This window comes from Amphiura filiformis, unplaced genomic scaffold (genome assembly GCF_039555335.1).
Source record: "Amphiura filiformis unplaced genomic scaffold, Afil_fr2py scaffold_52, whole genome shotgun sequence".
Taxonomy (NCBI): domain Eukaryota; kingdom Metazoa; phylum Echinodermata; class Ophiuroidea; order Amphilepidida; family Amphiuridae; genus Amphiura; species Amphiura filiformis.
The window spans coordinates 653,231-673,421 of NW_027305516.1; the positions used below are offsets into that span (position 1 = coordinate 653,231).

The following is a 20,191-nucleotide window of genomic DNA, read 5'->3' on the forward strand; positions in this document are numbered from 1 at the left end:
GCATCTGAACATACCTCAGTTTGTTTCGTGTGAATCGCCCACTTGCGGTTTCATACACCCCAACTGGGCTGTTCAGTTGAAATTCATACAACCTCTCCGGAAGACATTATCTTAATCTCCCACACAGGGCGTGTGAATTTCGAATGGGCCTACCTCAATGGGTGACTCCGTTTGTAATATTCACTCCTGTGTGGACGATTCCAGTCATGTCTTGCGTGAAGGGTGTATGGATTGCAGTTGGAATAGCCAAAATTTACACGTTTTGATGTATGGATTGCAGCTGCAATAGCCAGGCGGCGACTGGTATGATAGAGCCGGCAACTTGTGAAACCGCCCGGCCGTATGACATTTTCCACACGGTTGACGATGGAAATTTACTGAATTTAGAGAATGCACGGCACTCACCACCTAGCACTAGACGAATCCAGACGAAGTTTTACACGTTTTGAAGCACAGACACCAGAACCATTGCTTGTTTATCAAAACACTAGACTAGATGTCTCCATGTTTTGCCCCTAATTATAATGAGGGTGTGGCACATATGAGGCAAAAATGACCATTTTTGACCCCTGTGACCCCCTGATGACCTCCGATATTAAAACTTTTAAGACTTTTGTAGCCACTGACCCAATACGGGTTGCCTATGCGTTTGGTCGAAATCCGATCACGGATGTAGCACTAGTAGTCAATTGTGAGAAAGAAAGAAAGAAAGAAAGAAAGAAAGAACTAGAGCAACTGTGCCCTTTGCAAGGGCACGAGGTAAGTTAGGCGGATGACTGTGATGATTTGATCAAGCAACAACACTGTGCTGAATAGTATTAATTTTAATAAGATTGTTTCATTAATTGCCGTTTTAATAAACCTTAATCGCGAAAGCTGGCATTTTGAAAACTTGACCTTTGACCTCTGTATGACCCCCTTAATGACTTTAAATAAATTTTAAAATATTTAAAACATGTTAAGAATGTCATAAGGATCATTGCATTTAAATTTCAGCTCAATTGAAGCATTTTGAAAACTTGAACTTTTGCCCCTTTATTGCCCCTTAATGACCTTAAATGAATTTTAAAATATTTTCAACATGTTTAGAATGTCATAAGGATCATTGCATTCAAATTTTAGCTCAATTGGAGCATTTTGGAACACTTGACCTTTGACCCCTTAATGACCTTAAATGAATTTTAAAATATTTTTTAAATGTTTAGAATGTCATAAGGATCATTGCATTGAAATTTCAGCTCAATTGGAGCATTTTTAAAAACTTGACCTTTGACCCCTTAATGACCTTATATGAATTTCAAAATATTTTTTAAATGTTTCAAATGTCATAAGGATCATTGCATTTAAATTTCAGCTCAATTGGAGCATTTTGAAAAACTTGACCTTTGACCCCTTTATGGGTCCCTTAATGACCTTAAATAAATTTTAAAATATTTGAAACATGTTTAGAATGTCATAAGGATCATTGCATTTAAATTTCAGCTCAATTGGAGCATTTTCGGTTAAAATGACCTTTTTTGACCCCTGTGACCCCTTGGATGACCTCTGACGTTAAACAACCCATAACTTTTGTAGCCAGCTACCCAATACTGCTTGTGACCGAATTTGGTCGAAATCCGATCAAGGCTGTGGAAGTAGTAGCCAATTGTGAGAAGAAGAAGAAAGCAAGAAAGAAGAAAGAAATGGCAAGAAAGAAATAAGTTAGGCTGCACGCCTAACTTAACTAGAGCAACTGTGCCCTTTGCAAGGGCACGAGGTAAGTTAGGCGGATGATTGTGACGATCTGATCAAGCAGCAATACTGTGCTGGATAGTATTAATGTTAATAAGACTGTTTCATTAATTGCCGCTTTAATATACCTTGATCGTGGAAAGCTGGCATTTTGAAAACTTGACCTTTGACCCCTTAATGACCTTAAATGAATTTCAAAATATTTAAAACATGTTAAGAATGTCATAAGGATCATTGCATTTAAATTTCAGCTCAAATGGAGCATTTTGAAAAACTTGACCTTTGACCCCTTTATGGCCCCTTAATGACCTTAAATAATTTTTTAAATATTTTAAACATGTTTAGAATGTCATAAGGATCATTGCATTTAAATTTCAGCTCAATCAGAGCATTTTTGGTTAAAATGAACTTTTTTGACCCCTGTGACCCCTTGGATGACCTCTGACGTTAAATAAGCCATAACTTTTGTAGCCAGCTACCCAATACTGCTTGTGACTGAGTTTGGTCGAAATCCAATCAAGGATGTGGAAGTAGTAGCAAATTGTGAGAAAGAAGAAAGAAGAAAGAAAGAGGAAATGGCAAGAAAGAAATAAGTTAGGCTGCCCGCCTAACTTAACTAGAGCAACTGTGCCCTTTGCAAGGGCACGAAGTAAGTTAGGCGGATGACTGTGATGATCTGATCAAGCAGCAACACTGTGCTGGATAGTATTAATTTTAATAAGATTGTTTCATTAATTGCCGTTTTAATAAACCTTAATCGTGGAAAGCTGGCATTTTGAAAACTTGACCTTTGACCTCTGTATGACCCCCTCAATGACCTTAAATGAATTTTAAAATATTTAAAACATGTTAAGAATGTCATAAGGATCATTGCATTTAAATTTCAGCTCAATTGAAGCATTTTGAAAACTTGACCTTTGACCCCTTTATTGCCCCTTTATGACCTTAAATGAATTTAAAAATATTTTTAACATGTTTAGAATGTCATAAGGATCATTGCATTTAAATTTCAGCTCAATTAAAGCATTTTGGAACACTCGACCTTTGACCCCTTTATGACCCCTTAATGACCTTAAATGAATTTTAAAATGTTTGTAAAATGTTACTTAATGTCATAAAGATCATTGCATTTAAATTTCAGCTCAATTGGAGCATTTTGAAAAACGTGACCTTTGACCCCTTTATGACCCCTTAATGACCTTCAATGAATTTTAAAATATTTTTAAAATGTTTAGAATGTCACAAGAATCATTGCATTTAAATTTCAGCTCAATTGGAGCATTTTGGAAAACTTGACCTTTGACCCCTTTATGACCCCTTAATGAACTTAAATAAATTTTAAAATATTTTAAACATGTTTAGAATGTCATAAGGATCATTGCATATAAATTTCAGCTCAATTGGAGTATTTTTGGTTAAAAGGACCTTTTTTGACCCCTGTGACCCCTGGATGACCTCTCACGTTAAAAACAACCCATAACTTTTGTAGCCAGCTACCCAATACTGCTTGTGACTGAGTTTGGTCGAAATCCGATCAAGGATATGGAAGCAGTAGCAAATTGTGAGAAAGAAGAAAGAAAGAAAGAAATGGCAAGAAAGAAATAAGTTAGGCTGCCCGCCCGCCTAACTTAAAGAAACAAACAGCAAGAAAAAAATAAGTTAGGCTGCACGCCTAACTTAAGAAAGAATTGAGAAGAGACAGCACAAGCCGACGTTTGACGTCGGCTTGTAAGAAGAAGAAAGAATTGAGAAGAGACAGAACAAGCCGACATCCGTCGTCGGCTTGTAAATAGTTGTACAATCACCTTTATGGTTGTAAACTACAAACTGTGATTTATCACATGTATACATGGGTAGTTATTGGTTTACACCTGTAACAGATGCAGTAATGAAATGGTATAAAATAATGAATAATGAATAAGGGGTGGTGCAATAATTATGTGTACCCGGGGGGGGGGGGGGGGAAGTATAGGGGGGGGGGGCAAAGATTTTTTGGCAGGCCAGAAGGGGGGGGGCCTTCCTTAACAGCCCGAAAAGGTTGACCCAATTTTTTTTCACGGTCGTTTGAAAAAGTGAAGAGCAAAAAAAAAAAAAAAAAAAGCGGTTTTAGGCGCTAGCGCCCTAAAAGCAACCTTTTTCAACAATTTTATGCTTTTTCAATTTTTTTATGCCCTTTTTATTTGCTAATCTGCTTTTGTCACTTCTTCGCTTTTGCCACCCTGTTTTTGCCGCCCTTCTTCTTCCGCCGCCTTACGTTTTTGCCGCCTTACTTTGACCCGGGAGCTGGCGCCCCAAAGCCCCCCCAAAATACGCGCATAGGCAAGCAATATTTGGCACAGATATTTTGGGTACTGTTTCTACATTACACCCTAAAAAGGCATAGGAAAACGTTAGGAACACATTCAAATATGGAAAAATTTCATGCTAGCTGCGCTCGCATTACATGATAAGACAATTTAAGGTTTTAAATGCAGGTTCCCCAAAATCTTGAATGTGTAGGGGGGGGGGCAAAGATTTTTTGGCACGTCAAAAGGGGGGGGGGAAGGCTTTTGGCACGTCGAAAGGGGGGGGGGGCAGATTTTTTGGCAGGGCCAAAGGGGGGGCAAGCGTTTTTTGGCAGACCATTTTGAGAATTCACCCCAGGGATACACATAATTATTGCACCACCCCTAATGAAATGGTCACTTACGCAGCCATAAAAAATTATGTAACGGGAAACTGGGAATTGACTTTCATTAGCCTAAACGGCATCCTCGCTTTGTTGCCTCGCTTGGTAGCCTCGGTTTTACGCAAATCTTCAGGGTGTTTTGGAGCAAAATTATCCTTGAAATGAAAAATAGGGTGTATTTCTAGGACTTTCCTCTGCGTTTCACCACTACAGTTTTCGGGTTTTTTTTTGTATTTTTCTGTCCGTTTGATTGATCCAACAAAATAATTAAATAGGAGAAAAATTCAAAAGCATCCTTGTGGTCAAAATAGGGGTATTTATTTCGGAAAATGTCCTTTGTTGAATCCTCGTGATATTCAGGGGGTAAAATAAAAATTCGTAATCAAAATGATAAAAATAGGGGAGGTATTTTGGGGCAAATTTTCCTTGATTTCACGCAAAATAGGGGGTAAAATTTAGGTAACCTAGGCAAACCTTAGTTAACACATTTACTAGTCAGCGAATTCGCCGAGACCGGGGCCCCAATACAATGCATATTTACATAGAAATTTGAATTTTTTTTTCGAGAATAGGTCGGTGAAGGAAACCTACATAAATATGTTTTCTATACTTCACTTGACCCAAATATATGATTTTTTATGGTGATAATCCCCGGGGGGGCCACTCAAATATGACAGTGTACGCATGCGTGACCAAATTTTTTCAAACACCCCTAAACGAGTTTTACCCTACCAGCAAATTTAGCCCCTTAATAAGGTAATTTAGTGTAGAATTTACCCCCTAATGAGTTTTTGGCTGGTGAAAATGCAACAAATGTACCCTTTTTGGACTCATAATTTACAAAAAAATTTAAAAGGTACCCTAAACAAGTTGCCAGTTTCAGAAAACAACCCTTATTCTTGAAAATCACTGTTTTTAGACCCTAAACGCGTCACACGCGTAACTTGCCTTGCCTAAAAAAAACACCCCCTTTTACTTGTTTTTTTGGTCACGCATGCGTACAGACCATTTATGTGAGTGATCCCCCCGGGTGATAATCAAGTCGCACATGGAATTTTAGAGGGATTTTGATGGCAGTTCCATTAAAAAAGCTGCTATCGCCATGAGACTAAGATCTAGAAACACCCCGAAATGCCGTTTTGGGGAATTTTGCTAGCTGAATCTTTTTGATAAAAGCCAATCTTTGACAAGATGTAACTTTGCTACAGAAAAAAAAAAAAAAAAAAGGTTTCCAGTTTTGGCTTAGTTTACTCAAGGGCTTTAATTTGATATATAAAATGATGCAATTTGATGGCAAATTTGAATTCACCTAGCATACCTATAAAATTGCTGCAAATGTCCTCGATTCCCCGTGAAATAGGGGGTCATTTTCAAATCCTGGAACCGTCATACGTCCTATACAAACTGAACCCACTCATACTCATGCACTGGAGCCTTAATACTACCCCTGCATTGTTTAACCTTGATTCGAAATTTGTAGTAACTACAACTGCTCGGATTGTGTAAATGATACACTACAATCATGCAATGTACCGTACATCATGAGCATGAACGTGTGAATGAATTCACTTGCATTTTTGATATCAATCAATACATCCACATACCTGATGTACCTGGAACTTGAAACCACAGCTGCTGTGCTGGATCTTTACCCGGATCTTTATTGATGTCTCTGCTGGAATGATCAAAAATGCTGGATCGTGAATGATGCTAGCGCTGGAGTAGATGCTCGAAGTATATTTGTAGTCCTTGACTAGTCCAAATTTGACCAAGAATTGGACAATTTAGCCGGCAATTTAGAACTCTTTTTGGTGAAAGACAAAAACGGCGCGACAAATCAAAGCAAACCGGAAAGAAAGTTTAACAGTATTGCTAAAAAGTTTGTGACCCGGTTTGTGAACAAGTGTATGAGAGACCCACATTAGATCACATCGCAAGGTTTCCATTTGTTTGCAGTACTCTCAGTTGCATACAAGAAAACTCCGATATCGTTACTTTACCGTAAATCAACTGTTCCCGATTAAATAAAATAAAATAGTAAAGATTAGCAAAAAAAATGTATCTATTGTAGAACAGAAACAGCCCAATACGGTCGCTAAACGGTCGTATTGGCAACACTCACTGGCGAACAATTAATCCTTTGGATCGTTCATATTCATAATCCGGGGGTGCCCGTGCAATATACCTGCCATCTGATCTTGCTTGAAGGGAGCACCTTTTCTATTCTGAGATTATGAGAGTTATTGTTGGACCAAACTTAGGTCAACAAAGATCCTACAAATACATTATTTTATTTCATTAAAGACAAGACCCATTCAGCATGCTCAGTGATCCCGGCGAAAATTGCACAGATACTGTAGGCCTAGGCCTATAGCCTAATTCATATTGTCATTGTCATGTCATTGGTATTTTTGAACTTGATGAAAAATTTGGCAAAACAGCACTATTGACGAAATTGAAGCCGTTCATGTTGACACATTAATATAACAATGACTAAGGTACCACAATCTAAATTTTGATGATTTTTACGATTGTCCCTATGAGCAAATCACTGAATGGGTCTTTAAGCTAATTATTAAGCCACTTAATTAAAACGTCAATCACAAGCAACATAATGTAATTCTAAAATTGGAAAAAAATGAAACAGATTATTTTAGTTTCTGTTATTTTTATGTTGCGTTATTTTATAGGCCTATAGGCCTAGCTTTATATTAATTAGAGACAACACTGGAATTTAAAGAATTCAAACAAAATCGACTCCGCATAGCTTCAAACGACTCCGCATACCGTAGCTTTCAAACAATTCGCTCGTCAAAGCGACTGAAGTAGCAAGCTCCCGTGAGCATGACGAGTAGCCTAGCCTACGATGTATGCTCAAATGCTGTTGTAATATAGTTGTATAGCATTGACCATTGACCAAGAGAGGGCGTCATTATAGACCCCGTAAACTGCTGTATATAGTCAGTTTAGAGCCATTTGTAAACTGACTATATACGGCAGTTTAGTTAGGAGACCAGGTTGACTGAATCGTTGCCGTTTACAACTAGACCTACACAGGTTATACGTGTAATGTTAGTGAACGTTGACAGAGGGTGTCAAATAATAAAGGCGTACATATGTCGCTTTTGAAAAAGAGCGAATCATTCATGCGCATGCTCAGCATACAATATGACGGCGATTTAGTACACTGATCATGCATGCGATTCAGTTTTCTGCAAAAGCGATTGAGTATAAATGCATGACTGACAACGTGATTGTGTGTTCTCAAGTGGCATTTATAGAATACCGAAGTGATGATGTCACAGAAAACTTTTTTTGCATTTCAGCTTTTTGAATACCATGTATCGGTGGAGCATGATGAAAAACATCCACAGTCCAAATTTGGTGGGAATCGGATCATGAGGGCCCAAGATATGGCCGTGTAGTTACCAGTAAATATTTAGAAGTGGCAGAAAATAAATGGAAGTGACTGGCAAATTGCACATTATTTTCTAATTTTCATGTGTAATTGTCAATTTGTGTTCTCCAATGCTCATCTTTAATGCCAATGCTTATCTTTAAGGGGGGTCGATCTTTTGTGCGTAATTATAGAGGGCCAGGAGATTCACTCTATCATTAAAAAAATTATTTGAAGAAGTCAAAGAGCCCTAGGAATAAAAACTGTAGTGTAATTCACGCCAGATACAATTTCTTTATACGACAAAAATTAATTTTTGTAATCGATCAAAAACAAACGTTTTATATCAATTTTAAATTTAGCCTGAATCCGTAAATATGGTACCTCTCGCCCTTTTTTAGGTCAAGGCTATTTTTACCATTATGCAGCGAACCATTGTTGAAGCTATTTCACATACATGTACAAAACATTCTAGAGAAATAATGATGACATAAAGTGTTGAAATATCTTTTGTTGATTTCGAATGATAATGTCATGAAGTCGTAAATTTTAAGGTCAAATTCCTAAAACCAAAACAAAACATTGCGACGCAGATAATTCCCGATTTACGCAATTTCATCATCACATCAGTGTCTTTATTATTTGTTTGAAACCTTTCCCAAACGTTCGTGCTATTTATGCATAAAACGGCTATAAATCTATCTTTACAAAACGCGTCTTTTTTAGTAAACAAAAGGCTTAAGATGGCATTATGAGATTTATCTTTTATCATTACACTCATCCGCTCAACTGCCATGGTGGCCGAGTGGTAAAGCGCTAGACGCGTAATCGAAGGAAGTTTAGAATCGCTGGTTCGAGTCCCAACGAAGCCTGTGGAAACTTTTTTTCTTCAAAATTCATGATCGCATTCCGAAATGAGTCACTTGTTGGTAAATCATGTATCGTATCCTTAATAGTGATAAACTCAATGTTGAAAATGGCAGAAATTTGGTCAATAGTTCCAAGAAAGGAAAAAATATTCCTAAACTCCAAACAGTTATGAACCAGGCCAATTTACACTGATTTCAATGGGGCTAATTAGGTATTCATGCGGCTATATCTCGGACCCTCATGATCCAATTCCCACCAAATTTGGACTGGATGTTTTTCATCATGTTCTACTGAAATATGGTCGTGAAAATGCTGAAATGCAAAAAAGAAAATTTTATGACATTGACATCACACTTTGGTACTCTATTAGCGACCTGACACATTGGTTCAATCAAGCATTAAAATCATGTCCCTCCCTTTATTTCTATCCGTCGGAAGGGGGCCTTTAAAAAACACCATCATTTTTCTCGTAGAACATGAGTTTACACTATATTCTATTGGGTTGACGTATATTTTTCACAGCCAAAAAAAAGGGGGGGACTGAAAATAATTTTAGGTCCGAAGGGGGGGCCGGGGGGGGGGGCAGAAAAAATGTGTTTGTGAACGGTCCCTAAATGTATTAGGAATACACCCACATGTTTTAGAAATACACCCAAAGGTATTAGGAATACACCCAAATGTATTAGGAATGCACCCAAATGTATTAGGAAAATATCCAAATGTATTAGAAATACACCCACATGTATTAGAAATACACCCAATTGTATTAGGAAAATATCCAAATGTATTAGAAATACACCCACATGTATTAGGAATGCACCCACATGTATTAGAAATACACCCAATTGTATTAGGAAAATATCCGACTGTATTAGAAATACACCCAAATGTATTAGGAATGCACCCAAATGTATTAGAAATACACCCAATTGTATTAGGAATACACCCAAATGTATTAGAAATACACCCAATTGTATTAGGAAAATATCCAAATGTATTAGGAATGCACCCACATGTATTAGGAATACACCCAAATGTATTAGGAATGCACCCAAATGTATTAGAAATACACCCAAATGTATTTGGAGTACATGGAATACACCCAACTGTATTAGAAATCTAAGCCTTCAAAATAAGATCATAACAATCAAAGCAACATCATAACAATCTCCATTCAATTTTGGTATAACATGCTTTTCGAAATGAAATCCCAACAATTGAAATTATTATCCATGTGAATAATAATAATACACAAAAATTAATGTTATTGATTAGAGGTTAATGACTGCGCATCAGTTGTTTTGAGGGTATTGTGAAATATCTAAACATTGTGCTATGGAACCGAGGAATATCCCGAGGGCGAGTTTCAAAGCACAATGTTTAGATATTTCACAATACCCGAAAAATAACTGATGCAAAGTCATTAACCTCATTCATAACCGTCACTTTTCACTTTTTTTAAATTCAATTTACGTCACATTTTCTTCTTTTAATTTGAAAACAGAACACAATTTTAACTTTATCTGTCGTTTTCCCTGTAAAAAATCGAATAGCCCATTAAGAAAATACCGATAGCGACCAATCCCACTAGCGCACAATCATGCGATGTCCAAATATGGCGGCCAGCGTTCACGTAAATTGTTCGAACGCGTAACACGTCACGTAACGCGGTCATTGTAGAGCGTACTTTTAGCTATGTCACGAGACGCGGTCATTATACTTTTTCAATGACCTGCATTTGTGTCCGCGTACATTTAAAAGTTATTATCTGTGATTGGATCGCACTTGCTGCGTATATTAATGAGGTTATGAAATGAAAACAAAGTACTAAAATTTAGTGATTTAGTCACGCTCAAAATTTTATAAATTACATTACATTACATACTCTGATTAAAATATTTTATTTACAATTTTCATTTCAGATTATTACGTGACTGGCAGTTGAAATCTACTTACCAGAATCTGGATAGGAACTGAGTGGATGGTACTGATGAGGATCTATGGATGGGATTGGACTGAAAGACATCGTACTGCAACAGACGAGTGAAGACTGTTCCATCACTACGAGTCACAACATGCTCATCTATAACTTCTTTAACCCCAATACATTTGTACATTCATTGAATGACCTTTGAAAATTTGGGTACAAAAACTCATACTCTATAAATTGAGGTCAAATTTTGCCCTATTGCAGTTTGTAATTAAGGTTATTGAACTATGCCATTGGAATGAGGCCATTGTGGTCCATATTGCATGTTCACTTTCATGCCCGAACTTGCATAGATTCATGCTGGAAATAAGCAAAATGAATGAATTCAACTGGATTAATCAATGTGATGTAGCCGACGACTGTTCCATGTCACATACATTCCCAGACTTGCATAGATAGATTTTCTAATACATTTGGGTGTATTCTTAATACATTTTGGTGTATTCGTAATACATTTGGGTGTATTCGTAATACATTTGGGTGTATTCCTAATACATTTGGGTGTATTCCTAATACATTTGGGTGCATTCCTAATACATTTGGGTGCATTCCTAATACATTTGGGTGTATTCCTAATACATTTGGGTGTATTCCTAATACATTTGGATGTATTCCTAATACATTTGGATGTATTCCTAATACATTTGGGTGTATACAAAATGAAAGCAAGATGTTTAAAGCCATTTATGTGTAGATTATGTGGCATCTACCTGTACTCTTTAAATCAACGGAAACGTCACGTCGACAGACATATGATCAAATATGTGAGAGCTACTAGAAACATTACGATTGGAGAGAAACCTTATCGGCGTGATCTTAGTCAGAAAATATATGCAGAATCTAGGCAACTTCAACGACACATCGGCACTCATACTACAGAGAAGCCGTATCAGTGCGAGTATTGTCTGAAATGTTTTACAGAATCTGTGACATTTAAGCGACACATCAGAACCCATACCAGAAACAAAACATATCAATGTGAGTTTTGTCAAAAATGTTTTGCAGAGTCTGGGACACTAAAACGTCACATCAGAACACACACCCACGAGAAACCCTATCAGTGCAACTATTGTCAGAAATATTTTGCTTTTCCTTTTAGTCTACAAGCCCACTTCAGAACTCACACCAAAGTGAAACCCTATCAGTGTGAACATTGTCTGAAATGTTTTGCTGAATCTGGTAACCTTAAACGTCACATTCGAACTCACACCAAAGAAAAACTCTATCAATGTGAGTTTTGTCAAAAATGTTATGCACGATCTTGGGAACTTAAATGCCACTTCAGAACTCACACCAAAGAGAAACCATATCAATGTGAGTATTGTCAGAATTGCTTTGCACAATCCAGGCAACTTAAAGATCACATAAGAACTCACACCAAAGAGAAACCCTACCAGTGTGAGTATTGTCACAAATGGTTTGCTCGAAATAGTACTCTCAAAGAACACATCAAAACTCACACCAAAGAAAACACTATCAATGCGAGTATTGCCAGAAATTCTTTTCACAATCTGGTAATCTTACAGCACACATCAGAACTCACACTAAAGAGAAACCCTACCAATGCGAGCTTTGTCAGAAATGTTTTACGAATGCTAGCCATCTAAAGCAACACACAATAGTTCATATCAAAGAGAAACCTTATCAGTGCGAGTATTGCCAGAAATGTTTTGCAAATGGTTATGTTTTGAAAAGACACATTAAAAATAACACCAAAGCGCAACCCTATCAATGTGAGTATTGTCAGAAATACTTTCCACACTTGTGCAATTTGAAAGTTCACATCATCAAAATTCACTCAAAAGAGAAAGTATTTCAATGTCAGTATTGTCAGAAGTGCTTCTTGCGATCTCATAATCTTAAAGACCACATCATAACTCATAACAAAGACAGCCTCTTGCAGTGTGAGGTTTGTAAGTTATATTTTGCACACTCATTTACTCTTAAAAAACATCTAGAAACCCACAACAAATAAAAAGATGGGTTAGATTGCACAATGGTTACACATGGGCTTCAAATGGGCTTTAAATTGGTTTACGAGTAGCTTTGGCTGAAAGGCTAACTTCACGTTTTTAGCTCTGTCGGACCGATGCTCTTTTGCGCTGCCCTCTGATATTGGTGTCTTTGGAAAGCTAAGCAATCCAACTAGTCTATTATTTCGGGTGTATTCCTCTGGGGTATATCTAATACATTTGGGTGTATTTCTAATACACTTGGGTGTATTCCTAATACATTTGGATGTATTCCTAATATATATTTGGGTGTATTTCAAATACATTTTTGGGTGTATTCCTAATACATTCGGGTGTATTCCTAATGTATTCCTAATACATTCCTAATACATTTGGGTGTATTCCAAATAAATTTGGATGATATTATTGCACTATAGGCCAAACCCACAATGCAGATTGATTCAGGTGACCTTCGAGAGCAGATGGTGCAAACTCACAACTTACATATATGCAGAATATGTGTAAAGTCCTAGTGCATGCATGATGGGATATTATCTGAGTTTGAGATTTCTTGCTAATTATTGCAACTTTCCAGATATTCCTAGTTGGACTGGCCGACGATTGTGGACCTTTAATTCTGGAATTTGCATACTGACTACCCTTACCAAACATGAATGCCTATTTGACATTCTGTAGCTATTCGCCAAGCCCTCGAGTGCTAAGGATAGAGGTACTAGGTGGTCACTAGCACTCAGTAGCTAATGAATGCCTATAGAGCTGGTTCACAGGCATTCCGAATGCCTTACAAGAATGCTACCGAATGCCTATTTACTCATTAAGCCCTCAATAAAGCTCAATACTATTAACTTAGGCATTCCTAAGCATTCATAACGTAGGCATTCCAAGTGGTTCTAGGATTAGGCGGTTTGCTATAGGCACTCGGTGGCATTCGGATAAGTCATAGGCATTCCACTGAAAAAATTTCTAAGTATTAGGCATTCGGTTAAATTTTTTTAAAGTAATAGGCATTCCACTGAAAAATTTCTTAAGTATTAGGCATTCGGTTTAAAAATTTCTAAGTAATAGGCATTCTGTTCAATTAGGCATTCTGCTATAGCCTTGACTAGCATTCCTTAGTGGTTGACCCAAGGGTCAAACAGGTGCATGATGGGAATATATTTCTAACTGCCATTTTTGAACTGGTGTGAATGCAGAGATGATGGAATCTTTATCCTTTCATGTTTCCAGCTTTATTATAGACCTTATTTTTCCACTTTTTACATTTGGGATGTTACATGACAATGCATATTATGTGGACAACATCATACATGTATACATGTGATCCATGTAGTTATCTTTGTGTGCAATAATATGCCACAATATGGATGGTGTATGTATAAAAGGTAAACTTAAATATGACTAGATGTAATGTAGGCAGTTTCTTGAAATATGGAAGGAGAGGCTAGTTAGTATGTATATTGGGGCATTATTATTATTAATAATAATAGTGTACATTTATACCACGCACAAATATCCACTAAAAAGCACTCATATGGTGCAAGAAGAGCTCAAGCAAAGAGCATGAAACCTCAAACAATGAAACCAAACAACAGTGACAAATTACCGGTACATCATTATATATGTAGCTATAATTATTTTGTGTACGTACACTGATCCCAGAAATCAGGCTGTATTTGCAAATGAACTTCAACCTGATTTCAACCTCTGCATCCGGGGTCTGCATTGAATGTTGGTTGAAATCAGGTTGAAATTTCAACCTTGTATCAACGTTGAAATTTCAACATGATATCAACTAACCTTTAGGTTGAAGGGTTGAAATCAGGTTAGGTTGAAACTTCGATGTTGTTTCAGTATTGATACAACGTCGAAATCCTAACCTGTGCAGACTAGGATATGTTACTCAATTTATTAGTTATGAATTTGATGCAATTTAGTGGACCTTGCTGATGCCCATGGCTCCGGGACATGGCTATATACTTGCTGATATATTCAAGTTCAATTTGTGCATATTCTTAATCCTTACTCTCATAGAATTCCTACAGCAACCCTATAAGATTCAAGTTCAAGTGCTATTTTTGAAGAAAAAAAGACGGGAAATCATATGGAAAAGTATACTGTTACATCTTTGCGTTCACTCAATTGATGTGAATACTGAATTTTAAGCTGAATTTGCAATTAAAATGCCTCTGCCTCTGTCACAATGGATAAAAAATGGGAGTATATTATGGGCTTACCATTTGCGATTTTCTGCAGTGCATTCCTATTCCTCACTTTTGTAGAATTGCTATAGCTATATTATTATTTATATCGTGGTTCAAGTGCTATTATACAGGTGGTTGGAATACCTATAAGCGGTTGGAATGCATATAGGCGGTTGGAATGCCTATAGGCGGTTGGAATGCCTATAGGCGGTTGGAATGCTTCCTAGGCAATTGGAAATTTCTTTGGCGGTTGGAGTGCTTCATAGGTGGTTGGAATGCCACTAAGTGGTTCGAGGGCCTAGCTCATTTACATATTTCGCCTCTGAGGAGGGCTTATGAACCGCTTACGAACCACTTGCGGTTGAGGGCTTAATAAGTGGTTCGAGTGCTAACCTGTAGGCGGTTGGAATGCTTCTGAAGCGGTTGGTATGCTTCCTAGCGGTTCGAATGCTTCCTAGGCGGTTGGAATGCTTCCCAAGCGGTTCGAATGCTTCCCAAGCGGTTCGAATGCTTCCTAGGTGGTTTAAATGCTAGGTGGTTTGAATGCCTCCTTAGTGGTTCGAATGCCTCCCTAGTGGTTCAAGTGCTTAGCTCATTTACATATTTCGCCTCTGAGGAGGGCTTATGAACCGCTTATGAACCACTATAAGCGGTTGAGGGCTTAGAAACAGGCGGTTGAGTGCTAACAACCGCCTATTAGCTCAATGTTATAGTATTGGAGGCATTCACCATTTAGGCATTCATTAGCGGTTCTTTACCATTCAATGGAATGCCTAGTGAGTGCTTAGAGAATGCTAGTTTTTTAGGTAAGGGTACTGACCAATTACTATAGTATACAATGATTCCACAAAGCATTTCTGTCAATTAATTCATTAAGGACAGTTAATTAATTAATTAATTTACTGTAAGATGAATCCACAAATTGAAGGGCCTCTCGGTAATACATGTAGCTGTCATGTGTCATATTTTGATTAAGATGTGCACCCGGGATGTGCACTTGTACAATGTAGAATGCAGGGCTTGCCAAAATATCCATAGGGCAGCTATGCAGGTAGAGCTATTTTTTTGGCACTTAAAGGGGCATTTCGTGATCCACAGCCCCATCCCCCACTTTTTTCAAAAAAAGTTGAGATTTTTATACCACTGGAAAGCTCTGGCTACATAATGTTTATGTACCAAAAATTTCTTGCAGATTAATTCGTTTAGCAAAAATAGCGTCAAATTTGAATTTCGTTCTGGTGCACCAGAACGAAATTACACACAGTGGCCTATGGACCAGTGTTATACACACGATCAGTCGATCATGCATGACTCACAAACGCAAAATCGGAATCAACTGAAATTTTGGGAATAAGCTTTTTTCGTGAATATCTACTGAAAAATGTCAAAGAGGATGCTAGGATCACGAAATCCTCCTTTAAGCCCCCAACTTGTGGATGGCACACCGAAAAAGATGTATGCCAATGTAAAAATAAATTTAAAATAAATAAATAAATAAATAAATGGAAAAATTTGAATAAAAACAGGTATAAGAGACCAATAAATGCGCATTTTAATGTGTTTTTGTTCAATTAACTGTTCATTTATATTACATTAGCCTTTATTACATTACATACAAGTCTGTGCCATGCCTGACGGAGGGGGACCCTGGCACAAAGGAAAAATTATTCCTTGTTCTAGCTTCTGGGATGTCATTTTCTTTGGAGGGGGTCATGAATTAATATGTCGTTGACCGGAATCAACTTTCTATGACCCCCTATCGCGAGCTAAATTTTTCTACGACCCACTTTATGGGTCAAAATTTTTGATGCCCCCCTCCCTCCTGCCGCCTATACACGTCAGACTCAAGACAAATTATTTATTGCCACAAGGCGCGGAACGCTCCAAAACTTTAGAGCGAATGTGCCTGGAGTGTGTGAATTTTGACCGTAAGTGTAAAGATAAAAGAATGCGCACAGGGCGCACAAATAACTATAACCCCCCCCCCGTATTTCGGGTGTTAACAAATTATAACCTTAATTAGTCCTACATAGTATGATATAGCTATTTAAATATGCAAACCCCGCGGTAATTAAAGTACTTGATTTTATTGTATAACATGCAATATAATAACTAAAACCAGGGATATATTAACGTGTATTTCAATGGGTCTTTATTTAGTGGTGTGCGCCCTTCACCAGGCAGCACACCACTAAATCCTTCCGCATTTGGTGTAACCTTCGATAGTCCCGGTAAACATAGGTCGGTAGTGCAAACAAGTGGGTGTCCCTTGGGAGCAAGATGAGTAGCCATGATTGTTTATTATAATTAAATTAAAAGATATGCAATTGGTAAATGTTCAGAATATCACAAAATGGTGCATCTTGATCTGGTCAAAAGTTTGGCTCCCAAAACTAATCCGCGTACGGACATGGTAAGGAGGCATTCGTGCAAGCTGAAAATAAGGGTGGCGCTGTTCAAGTCCCCGTAGCTTAAAAGTTAGTCTCAACTTGTGTCAAAAACCCATTTTAAATTAAATTTTAATCTTTATTTAAGACATTGGTGCTACCAAAATATGAAAAATGGTTTTACATGGGGTAGAAAAACAAACTTATTTTCATGTATATTTACACGTATTTCAATGGGAGTTTATTTAGTGGTGTGCGCCCACCAGTGAATCATTTTGGGGTCAATCCTGTGGTACAAAGTGTTGCTGTTGCTGTTCGATCGGTTGACGGAATTCATCCTTAGGGGCTAGGGCATAGGTCAGAAAATGTGAAGATTGCTCAATTGTCGTGCCGTCACACGTACATGTACATTGTACACATTACACTCAACCATGGCATGCGGCCAATATACGGTAAGCTTCAATAGCGGGTCTAGCTTAATTCATGTGGGCCTTCATATCATGGTATCACGTATATGGATCGAATCCATGGGTTTCTACAGTCATGACACACATGTGTAGCCCTAACAGCTGTAGCCCTAACAGCTGTAGCCCTAACAGCTGTAGCCCTAACAGCTGTAGCCCTAACAGCTGTAGCCCTAACAGCTGTAGCCCTAACAGCTGTAGCCCTAACAGATGTAGCCCTAACAACTGTAGCCCTAACAGCTGTAGCCCTAACAGCTGTAGCCCTAACAGCTGTAGCCCTAACAGCTGTAGCCCTAACAGCTGTAGCCCTAACAACTGTAGCCCTAACAGCTGTAGCCCTAACAGCTGTAGCCCTAACTAATATCACTATCAACTATTGTGAGATATTATACACCAGAAAACCAATCAAATTATGTGAATTCTTTACAAGACGCGCCCATTGAATAAGAATGAATATTATTTGCCTAGACATGGTCATGGTCTAAGATTTGGTAATAACAAATTACAGTTGATAAAATAATTCGGTAACATATTTTTTTTTTCATTTCAGATATGATTATTACGTTGTTAGTTAAAATCTACAACCTTAATCTGGGTAACTTGGGCGCTAGACCAGGGCGCTAAATTCTGTTTCAAATACTCTCATAGATTGGAATAACTTGTCTTAGCACATCATCGACATAGAAGAACCCAAAGCATATTTGTAACTACAGAACCATTTTCAGTAATAAGCATCAAAGCTTGTTCACCACTATATACCCGACTTATGTGTCTCCGCCTAATGTATTAAGCTGTAAATCAAAGCAGAAAAAGATACTGGTACTGGTGAGGACTTAATTGTCTGGAATTGAATATAATGGAAGCCAGGGCAGAATTCAACTTGCTATATAGACTAATTCCAATCAGCCGTCTACACTTCGCATGTAATGTGTATGCTTCAATCCAGACGGTTGACGACTGAGGGCAGCAGTCTACTTGCTGCAACTGATGAGTGATGTTTACTTACATCCCTAGACTTGCATTAGATACGATGTTAGAAACAAGTAAAATGATAGTTAGACATTTCAAGCCATTTACGTGTAGATTTTGTGGAATCTACTTCCATTCTTTGAATCGAGTGAAACGTCACGCTGACAGACATGTGATCAAATATGTTAGAGCTACTAGAAATAGAGAGAAACATCGACGTGATCACAATCAGAAGTTTTATACAGAATCTGCAGAGAAACTTATACAACGCATGAGCACTTACACTACAGAGAAACCGTTTCAGTGCGAGTATTGTCTGAAATGTTTTGGTGATTCGTGGAAACTAAAACGACACATCAGAACTCACACCAAAGAGAAACCCTATCAGTGCAATTATTGTCAGAAATCTTTTGCGGTGTCTTGTAATCTTCAAGCTCATATTAGAACTCACACCAAAGTGAAGCCCTATCAGTGTGAGTATTGTCAGAAATGTTTTGCACAATCATGTAGTCCTGAAGGCTCACATAAGAAGTCATACTAAAGAGAAACCATATCAGTGTGAGTATTGTCAAAAATGCTTTGCGCATTCCTGGAATCTGAAAGCTCACATTAGAAGTCACACTAAAGAGAAACCCTTTCCATGTCAATACTGTCAGAAATGCTTTTCACTCTCTAATCAGCTAAAAGCTCATATAAGAACTCACACCAAAGAGAAACCCTATCAATGCAAGTATTGTCAAAAATGTTTTACGCAATCGAATCATGTTAATACTCACATCAGAACTCACATTGAAGAATATTAGAAGTGCTTTGCAAATGTTCTCAAGACACAGAACTCGCACTGAAAGTAAACCCTATCAGTGCCGGTATTGTCAAAAGACTTCTTGCTATCTAATAATTTTAAAGATCACATCAGAATTCAAACTAAGGAGAAACCATTTCAGAAATCATTTTCGCAATCTAGACATCTTGAAGTTCCCATCAGAACTAGGTCCCATGTCACAGGGAAATTGCCCAAAGTTGTCAAAATAGTATTTAGTTTCTCAAAGTTGCTTAAGTAACATATTCTCAAAACTGCGTTAGTTTATTCAAAAGTTTTCCAAGTTGCTTAACATAATTTTCAAAATTGCATAAAATTATTCAAAGTTGCTTAACATTTTTTCATAATTCGAATTTGCTGAAAACATGCGCTCAAAAGTTTTTAAAGTTTGATACTCAAAATTGTTCCACCCTGTGCACAGATTGCAGTGAGTGAGCGCGAATTTTACAAAATTGCAGAACATTTTTCAATGTGGCCAGGCCGGGGGCCAGGCAACAGAGGCAATGTGAAACTTTTACATAACTAACAATATAAAATGTTGCGATATTTCAGGTGTTTTGGGAGAATTTTGCCAACTTTGGACAACTTCCCCTGTGACATGTGGCCTAGAATTCACACTGAAGAGAACCCCTGGCAGTATTGTCAGAAATGCTTTTCACCATCATTTAATCTTCAAAGAAAAAAATAATAATAAAAACAATAAGACACAAAAATATCAATT

The 20,191-nt window shown here is 37.6% G+C and overlaps 1 protein-coding gene across 1 annotated transcript in view; it reads right to left on the minus strand.

Moving 5' to 3' along the window:
• Nucleotides 1-6,181, minus strand: part of LOC140144392 (uncharacterized) — a 32,652-nt gene extending 26,471 nt beyond the window's left edge. Inside the window, exon 1 of the mRNA XM_072166205.1 lies at nucleotides 6,004-6,181. The gene's annotated coding sequence lies outside the window, so the exon portion shown is untranslated. The remainder of the gene's footprint in view (nucleotides 1-6,003) is intronic.
• Nucleotides 6,182-20,191: the final 14,010 nt, after the last annotated feature.